This window comes from Bos mutus, chromosome 23 (assembly GCF_027580195.1).
Source record: "Bos mutus isolate GX-2022 chromosome 23, NWIPB_WYAK_1.1, whole genome shotgun sequence".
In the NCBI taxonomy this organism is placed as follows: domain Eukaryota; kingdom Metazoa; phylum Chordata; class Mammalia; order Artiodactyla; family Bovidae; genus Bos; species Bos mutus.
The window spans coordinates 4611258-4621150 of NC_091639.1; the positions used below are offsets into that span (position 1 = coordinate 4611258).

Genomic DNA, 9893 nt, shown 5'->3' on the forward strand with positions numbered 1-9893 from the left:
TTCCTTCTCCAGGGGATCTTCCCAACCCAGGGACAAAACCCAGGTCTCTTGTATTGCAGGCAGACTCTCCCATCTGAGCCACAGAGCCAGGACGCTTTTCCCTCGAAGGCTATTACACAGTTCTCAGTATGGTTCACTGTGTTCTGCAATAGGTCCTTGATGGAGTCTTTAATGGAGGAGAAATGATAGCGTAACTTCCCAAATATATGCAATAAATACAAGCTGTGGTAAGAGCTAGAAAGGAGAATTATAGATAGGGAAATTGTGTTTCTGTTGTATCTGTTGTTCTAATGAACTTTTCAAGTAAAAAAATTTAAGTTCATTGGCTTTCTGACCTCTGGACTTCCCTCTGTCAATTTCAACCTCGAAACCCTCCTTCCTCCAAAACCTAGTCCTGTGACCAAACAACAGATAATGAGTCAGCAAAAGTTGCCAGCTACAGCCCACAAAGAGAAGAGCTGATTGTTAATAGAGGTCAGGAGAGAGCAGCCAAGAACAGCTGAGCGGCTCCGTCTGTCCTGTTGCCCAGCAACGCCTGACTCCACCCTCCCAGAAACGGGGTCTGGGAGGGATGAGTTCCTGAAATCTCCGCAGGTGAGAGCAGTGGTCTCCAAACTGGAGGACGGCGGAAGAGAGGGTGCTCAGGGAGGAGCCGGAGAGCCAGCAGGCGACCTCAGAGCTGGTCAGCAGGGCAGTGGAGGGGAGGACTGAGCTGGACAGGCGCCGCCCCTGAGAGGGCTGGTGGGGGACAGCAGCCAGCAGGGAGAAAGAGACAAAGGCTAAAAGCAGGCGCTGTCAGGAAGCCAGGAGAAGGGGTGAGCTAGTGTTGTAGCCATGCGTTCCGGGGAACAAACCCACTCAGGAGGACAAGCAGACAGCAGGGTGCAGTTTATTACAGCGGCCGGCCCAAGGCAGCGTCTCCTCTTAGCCAAGGACCCCGACCAGTTTTTGTGAAAACCTTATATACCCTAAGTGTACGTGCCCAAACCCACCTCCCCAAATTCCCTGAAACTAGTCTGAACAAAGGAAGAGAAAGATCCAATCAAAGTTAACCTGTGATTCACATGCCTTAAGCCTAGTTAGTTAACAGTGGACAACTATCAATAGGCCTGTGGTCATACCCCAATAAGCATAATAGAATTTATGATTCTATTCTGTTACACAGGCCTGTGGTCATACCCCAATAAGCATAATAGAATTTATGATTCTATTTGGTTACACAGGCCTGTGGTTATACCCCAATAAGCATAATAGAATTTATGATTCTATTTGGTTACACAGATAATTACCGTATTCTTTTAGGCAACGGAGAGTCTAGGTACAAGCCCTGGGGCTCTTCCATCCGGGGGGCCTGGTTTTCCAGTTGGTATGTCATGTCCATAGATACTGGGCTTATAGCTCAAAGTCCACAGTCCAGCCCAAGACGGAGTCCTGCTTTCCAGATGGAGCCTGTTCTGCCTGTTTCCTCCTTCACTAGGAGGAAGGCTCTGTCTACTGGGTGAGCTGGGGAATCACGGGGGCGGTTCTGGGGGTGAACCCTGGCCACTGTCTGTCATTAGATCTGGCAGAATGGAAGTGATGGTTCCCTTGACACCCACAGTTGGAGTGGAGTCAGATGCTCCAGCTAATGACACCCAGGCCCCCTTGAAAATCACTTTGACCAGGGGGCAGGCAGGGGGTGTCCCGGTGCCAGCGATCCACGGTGGTTGGTAGAGGCACCTAGTGCGTGTCTGTGGAGACAGCCTCACAGGCGGGACTCCCAGTCGCCGTGAGCTTGGAGTTGGGTTAGCCTCCAGGGACGCACAATGCAGGCTCGCCATCCGGGCTCCTGTGGTTTCCTCATCATCTCCATCTGAGTCTGGCTTTTCCTTTCTGTTCCAAGAAAAAACTTGAGCATCTGAGATCAAAAGGACATTATCTAGGGGCCTTCCCTGGTGGTCCAGTGGTTAAGACTCCGCCTTCCAGCACGGGTGGTGTAGGTTTTGTCTTTGGTCGGGAAGCTAAGATTCCCATGCCTGGAAGCCAAAAAACCAAAGTATAAAACAGAAACAATACTGTAACAAAATCAATTAAGTCTTTAAAAATGGTCTGCATCAAAAAAGAAAAATTATTTGAAAAAGGACACATCTCCTGGGTAGAGAAGCCCTGTAGTCCAGCCCACTCTGCTGAGAACAGACCCCCATCCGCTCCCAGGGGCGGGTGCCCATCTTCACCTCCCAGTTTAGCTTCCCCCAGGGAAGCAGCTAATTGATTCTGGGAGCAAACTGAAAGTCTCTCAGGGGCTTGGGGGCATCTCTCAGAACTTGTCTTCATCTCAAAGGCAGAATGTGGAAAAAAGGTTCATTGATCCCTTTTCATTTGGTATCAATATTTCTCGTAGTTTGGTGCGTTCATTTTGTCATCTTTGAAAACATGAGTTACTATTAACCACGTTAACAAATGTGACTGTCTTTGCAGAATGTTTTAAAGTATTTTCCTCTCTTCTTTGTGGCTTTCTTTCTCTTCTTCAAGGAGCTCCAGGTAACTTGAGTGGGAAAGTGAAACTGTTGGTTGCTTAGTAGAGTCTGACTCTCTGTGACCACACGGACAGTAGCCCGCCAGGCCCCTCTGTCCATGGGATTCTCCAGGCAAGAATACTGCAGTGGGTTGTCATCCCTTCTCCAGGGACTTGGGTGGAAAGGAGACCTGACCTCCAAGTCTTGTTCTTTGGGATGTCCTGCCTCGGGGGAGTTGACGAGGGGCAGGACACAGGACCCCTGGCCTGGTCAAACATCCCTGTGCCCCCAGAATTTCATAGGAGTATCAAGGCACTCGACACCTGGAAACTACTCAGACCAACAGGGCTTCCTGTCATCAGTCCTCTAAGACTGGCAAAAAACATCCTTGTCACTCACCAGTACAGCCAAGTGACCTGGGGACTGGTCACTTGCTGTCCGAGGGGTGCTGGTGACCCACCCTTTTGCCTCGGTCCAGGGAAGACTCTGCCAACTTTTTACTTCCCTGAAGATGGAAAGAGTACCTTCTGAAGGACAGAGGTCAACTGTCCCTTCCCCTCCAACTCAGGAAATGTGGCCACCAAGTTGAAATTTACTTGATCTAAAGAAAAATTTAAAAATCCATTTTATCAAGTGTATTGATGGCATCCCAGGTGGCACAGTGGTAAAGAGTCTGCCTGCCAATCCAGGAGACCCAAGAGATGTGGGTTCGAGCCCTGGGTCAGGAAGACCCCCTGGAGTAGGAAATGGCAGCCCACTCTGGTCTTCTGGCCTGGAGAATCCCATGGACAGAGGAGCCTGGTGGGCTACAGTCCATGGGGTTGCAAAGAGTCAGACACAGCTGAGTGCACACACACCGGTGTGCTTGATTTTGAGGTCTGAGAATATCACGCCCATCTCGTATTATGTTAATTTGCAGAAGTCAGGATACCATCCACTCCTGATTTTGTGGTCCCTGGAAAGGAATAGCATGCAGAAACGCAGCCCACAGTTAATTCCAAACTGCTTTTCCCCCTTGTAAGCCTTTTTTTGAGGGGTTGATTTTTTTTTTTTTTCTAAACAGCAAGGTATATTTCTTCTCCTTTCTCCCCTTATTGTAAGCTAAAATCATATACAGCCACTCTAGTAACACAGTTTGGCCGTTTTTGTTTTTTTTTTTCACAAAGTGAAGTGTATGCTTACCACATGATCCAGCAATCCCACTGCTAGGGTATTTACCCCAAGAAGTGAAAACACATGTCCACACAAAGGCCTGTACTTGGCTGCTCACAGCAACTGTCCTCATAATAGACAAGAACTGGAAACAATTCAAATGTGCCACTGGTCAAAGGAGCACAGTCCATCCGTACAGTAATGGATATTCATTGTATGGATATTCATTCAGCAAGCTGAATGAGTTACTGATACAAGTAACCGCATGGATGAAGCTCAAATGTATAATGCAAAGTGAAAGCAGCTTGGATGCAAGAGAACATACTGGATGATTCGAGTATTTGAAATTCTCTACAAAGCGAAACCACAGTGGCAGAAACCAGAGTGCTTGCCAGGGGTCAGGGAAGGGCGGAATCGACAGCCAGAGGACACGAGGGAGCTTTTGGGAGAGTTGGAAACGCTGTGTGTCATGACTGGTGATGGGAACCATGTGTCAGAACTCATCACGCTTCACACATAAAACTGGAGAATTTTATTGTTTAGAGATTATATCTCAAAAAGTGGACAAAAATCACGCAGGAGAAAGAAAGAAAGATACAAGTAATGAAGACTGGTTCCCGAGCCCTGGGAGGAGCTCCCGGGTTGCTGAGGTGAGGTTTTCTTTACTGCTCTTGATCTGCGCACACGTCCCCCCCTCGCCACCGTCCCCTGCCAGTGCTCAGGCTGGAGCTGCCCTCCCACCTTCTCCAGTGCCTTTTCTTCCTCTGGGGAGGAGCCAGGCTGTCTGGGTCCAAGGGAGCCAAGGGGAGCCCTTCCCCACGGAGTCCTTCCCTAACTCCCGCTTCAAGCTTTTCCTTTGAGCTGGCTCTTCACTCCCTCGGCTTTATTGCTGACCTCGGGCAAGATTTATCAGGTGTGTGTGAGTGAAGGTGCTCAGGCTAGAGAATAGAGAAACAGACCACCAGGAAAGATACAGAACGAAAGAGAAAGGCACTTATTTTAAGGAATTGACTCCCACAGGGTGTTGGAACTGGCAGATCTGAAAATTGCGGGGCAGGCTGGGAATGCCCTGAGAGGAGGCAGTTTTGAGTTCGCAGGCTGGACACGCAGGCAGAATTCGTCTGCCGCCGTCCAGAGGCGGCCTTCCTTCTTGTGCTAAGTCGCTCAGTCGTGTCCGACTCTTTGCGACCCCATGGACTGCAGCCCGCCAGCCTCCTCTGTCCATGGGATTCTCCAGGCAAGAATACTGGAGTGGGTTGCCATGCCCTCCTCCAGGGGATCTTCCCAACTCAGGGATCAAACCTGTGTCTTTTATGTCTCCTGCACTGGCAGGCAGGTTCTTTACCATCAGCGCCATCTGGGAAGACCTTTTTCCTTCTTAGGGGGACATCAATCTTTGTTCCTAAGGCCTTCAGCTGGTTAGACAAAGCCCACCCAACATATTTGAGGGTAATCTGCTTTATTCAAAATCTACTGATTTGAATGTAAATCACATCTTTAAAAGAAAACCTTTTTACACAACACCTCAACTGATGTCTGACCAGTCAATTGGATATCATAGTCCAGCCAAGTTGACACATAAAACTAACCATCACAAATGGGTACCCACATCTTCAACAGCCTCTTTCCTGCCACTTAAAGGCATTAAGTGCCACCCAAAAGCCTGGGTTTGGGCTCTAGCTCTTTTGTTTGCATTGCCTTGGGAAAGTTCCTTGTCTCTCTGGGCCTCTATTTCCCCAATATAACCCAGGAGCAGCAGTAGGATTGTTAACACAAGGATTAAATGAGTTAACGCAGTACCTTCAAAGAACCTAGATGAGTACTCAGCACATATAACCTAACTACTTTATGCCCGGCATTGTTCTAAATTTCACAATTACTAGCTGATTTTCCAGAAAAGTTTCTATTCATCTTAAAATTACATTTATTGGTTGAGAAACTCCTTAATCACTGCCAATGAATGACTTGAATCAAGGAAGGTGGTGGGAAAGCAAATGTTTGCAGAAAATTGGACGAGATAAAGAAATGGGATTCGGAATTTCCCTGGTGGCCCAATGGTTAAGATTTCACCTCACAGTGCAAGGGACACGGGTTTGATCCCTGGTCCGGGAAGATCCCACATACCATGGAGCAACAAAGCCCAGGTGTTGCAACTTGTTCCCACAACAAGAGAGCCCCTGGGCTGCAGTGAAAGATCCCAAATGATACAATGGAGATCTTGCAACTAAGACCCAATTCAGCCAAATAAATAAATTTTTATTAAAGAGAAATGGGTTTAAAATTCAAATATTAAAAAAAAAAATGCCCCAGAATCTTCCTCCTACATACTTCTTTATTGACATTTTCAAGTCCTACCATTTAAGATAATTTTTAAAGACTTCTTGATCAGTGATATTTTTATTTTGTTATTTAATCGTTCAGTTCAGTTTAGCTCAGTCACTCAGTTGTGTCTGACTCTTTGCGACCCCATGGACTGCAGCACACCAGGCCTCCCTGTCCATCACCAGGTCCTGGAGTCTACTCAAGCTCACGTCCATTGAGTTGGTGATGCCATCCAACCATCTCATCCTCTGTCATCCCTTTGTCCTCCCACCTTCAATCTTTCCCAGCATCAAGGTCTTTTCCAATGAGTCAGTTCTTTGAATCAGGTGGCCAAAGTATTGGAGTTTCTGCTTCAGCATCAGTCCTTCCAATGAATATTCAGGACTGATTTCCTCTAGGATGGACTGGTTTGATCTCCTTGCAGTCCAAGGGATTCTTAAGAGTCTTCTCCAACATCACAGTTCAAAAGCATCAATTCTTTGGCACTCAGCTTTCTTTATAGTCCAACTCTCACATCCATACGTGACCACTGGAAAGACCATAACTTTGACTATATGGACCTTTGTTAGCAAAGTGATGTCTCTGCTTTTTATTTTTTTATTTTATTTTATTTATTTTTTTGTCTCTGCTTTTTAATATGCTGTCTAGGTTAATCATTAGTGTGGCAGATAAAAAGTGTCTTTTCGTATATTATACTTTAAACATACATTTGTGAGCTGATAAGAACTCAGTCGTCATCACCAATCACCTTCCATGGGAAAATGTATTCTATGATCTAAGCAAATAACTTACAAACTTTTAGTCAGTAACCTGTCTCAAATTTGCTGACTGTCTATTTTAAATACAGACACTATAATGAAGTAGTTAAGGCCCAGGGTTTTGTAGCTTTCAAAAAGCCCAGCCCGGCCATCTGAAGTAGCATCTTCATGGACAAGTTGTTTAAACCCTCAAAGCTTCAGTTCCTCCACTTGTTAATAAAGATAACAATACTATGTCATAGATTTGTTGGAAGGATTAAAATGAATTTTTCTAGCACAGAAAAAGTGCTCAATAAATGAAATTATTCTACTCTAGAGATCATAATATTCATAATACTTCATTTACTTGGTGTCAAATCCTTTTTTTTCCCCCACAAACTTCTTTTTTTAAATTACTCTTTGCACTATGCTTGGGAACAATATGTTTAGAAAACTATTATTCACTGACAGAACACTCAAATAAAAATCAGGTTTTTATCTATTAGAAAAGTCTCTTCTTGCCTAAATGGTTTTCCTGCAAGGTCAGTAGGTTCTGGAGCTGATCACCATATTTCTTGCTGGATCCCAGACAGTTGCCCATGATCAGCTGAGTGACGGAAGACGATACGGCTGAGCCTCCAGGGCCGCTTTACGCCTCGTGGACGGGACATCATAACACATGGATTTCTGATTCTAACGGGGCAGCTATCCTGGGGAAGGGCAGAAATTTCTTCATCAGCCACCTCCTGAAGGTGTTTTGGAAGAATAGTATTCTTCCTGAGAGAATTGATCCATAGCCTCTCATCTGCATATTCCTAGGCCATTTTTCTTCTCTTTACATCATGCAACATTCTCCAATCGACATAGTAACTTCGAGCTTGGCCTGAAGCTGATGAAGGAACCACCTGCCAGACGATCTGCAGCAGAGATCCGAGCATGGAGGTAGCCATCTTGTTCACCACAAATGTCAAACCGCTGCCACTTTATTCTCAAATCCTTATACTTTGCTTTCCAAATGAGGAATGTGGGCAGAGGTATTAGTAGTTCCTCCTCCAGGGACTCCCCTGGTGGCCCAGGGGTTAGTACTCTACGTCCATTGCAAGGGTCACAGGTTCAACCCTTGGTGAGGATCTAAGATCCTGCATGATTCATGGTGTGGCTGAAAAGAAAAAAAAGTATCCCCTCTTCCAAACTCTCTAAGGATATACATTCATCCACGTTTCTCCAAAACTATTTGTTTCCACTTAAGAACTTCATAACCCACTGTCATCTGGCTTCAGCAAGCAACACTGAGGTCAGCCATCACCTCTGCATCCCCAAACCCAAAGGGCCCTTTGGTAACTCAATCGGTAAATAATCTGCCTGCAATGAGGGAGACCCTGGTTTGATTCCTGGGTTGGGAGGGTCCCCTGGAGAAGGAAATGGCAATGCACTCTGGCATTCTTGCCTGGAAAATCCCATGGACAGAGGAGCCTGGTGGGCTACAGCCCATGGGGTCCAAAGAGTCAGCCATGAATTAGTGATTAAACCCCCAAAGAACACTTTACAGCTTTAAATTACTGGGTGTCTCTGCTGTGTTTGATTCTATCGAACCCACTGCAATGGTCTGAACTGTGTCCCCCTCAAATTCATAAGCTGAAGTGCTGACCCTTAGTGCTTCAGATTGTGATGGTTATTTACTTGGAGACAAAAGCTTTTAAGAGACAGTTAGGTTAAAATGAGGTCACGAGGGTGAGCCCTAACCCGAGATGACTGCTGTCTTTATGAGAAAAGGAGAAGAGGATGCAGACACACCCAGAGGGATGACCAAGAAAACAGAGAGAGAAAGCAGTTGCCGTCTACAAGCCACGGATAGAGCCTCAGGTGAAACCACCTCGCTTTTGGACTTTCAACCTCCAGAAACATGCGAAAACCAGTCTTTCCTGTTTCAGCCACCCAGCACGAGGTCCTTCACTATGACAGCCTTGTAGCAGGTCTTCCCCGGTGGCTCAGATGGCAAAGAATCTGCTTGCGATGAGGGAGACCCAGGCTCAATCCCTGGGTCAGGAAGATGCCCTGGAGAAGGGGATGCCTACCCACTGTAGTATTCTTGCCTGAAGAATTCCATGGGCAGAGGAGCCTGGCGGGCTACAGCCCGTGGGGTTGCAAAGAGTCGGACACGAAGAAACGACTCACATACATAGCAGAGTAATACAGCCTCTTTTTTGAAACTTCCTGCTGCCAGGATTCCAACTCCCTGTTTCTCCTCTGGAGAGAATTTCGTCCTCTGCTCATCTTAGATGTTGATGATTCTCAGTGTGGATGTTCTTTCTCATCCCGTAGTCTCTGTCCAGCAGATGTCACCTACTCTCAGGTTCTAACCATGTTGACAGTAACCAGTTTGCTTGTATTTTGACTATGCTCACAGTAGCTGGTGACTTCCGCCTAGCCCTCTTGCAGGCACCATGTTCGTGTGTGAAACCGCACACCTCCCCTGAACACTCTCCACTTATTTCAGATCCCGCAGTCCAAACCTGCCATCACCTTCCCTTGAAATTGGCTGTGCTTCCCACGTTCTGGTCCTCTGCATTCAGTTCACACCAACATCCTCTTGTTCACCTGTGAGAACCTGAGAACCAGTCTCCAGGTCTCCCTTTCCTGATATCTGTCACCTACTAAGTATATGCTAAACCCTCTTGCCCTTTCCTTGGACTGCAAGGAGATCAAACGAGTCAATCCTAAAGAAAATCAGTCCTGAATATTCATTGGAGGGACTGATGCTGAAGCTAAAGCTCCAATACTTTGGCCACCTGATGCGAAGAGCCATGACTCATTGGAAAGGACTCTGATGCTGGGAAAGATTGAAGGCAGGAGGAGAAGGGGATGACAGAGGATGAGATGGTTGGATGGCATCATCGACACAATGGACATGAGTTTGAGCAGACTCCAGGAGATGGTGAAAGACAGGGAAGTCTGGCGTGCTGTAGTCCATGGGGTTTCGAAGAGCTGGACACGACTGAGCGACTGAACAACTTGTCCTTTCCATATTGACCATCCTGCTCTAGTCCCAGGGCAAGCATCTCTTAGCTAGACTGCTGCCATCATCCCCTCCTTGTTCTTTCTGCCCTCAGCCTCTTTCTGAAATCCATCCCAGTTGCGGTTGCCTAGGTGACCACCTGGCAGTCACCCTCCGCCATGCTCTTCCCTG

General features: G+C 46.8%; 1 pseudogene; it reads right to left on the bottom strand.

The window, feature by feature from the left end:
* Positions 1–7115: 7115 nt before the first annotated feature.
* On the bottom strand, positions 7116–7656 carry LOC102286277 (small ribosomal subunit protein uS14m pseudogene; annotated as a pseudogene).
* Positions 7657–9893: the final 2237 nt, after the last annotated feature.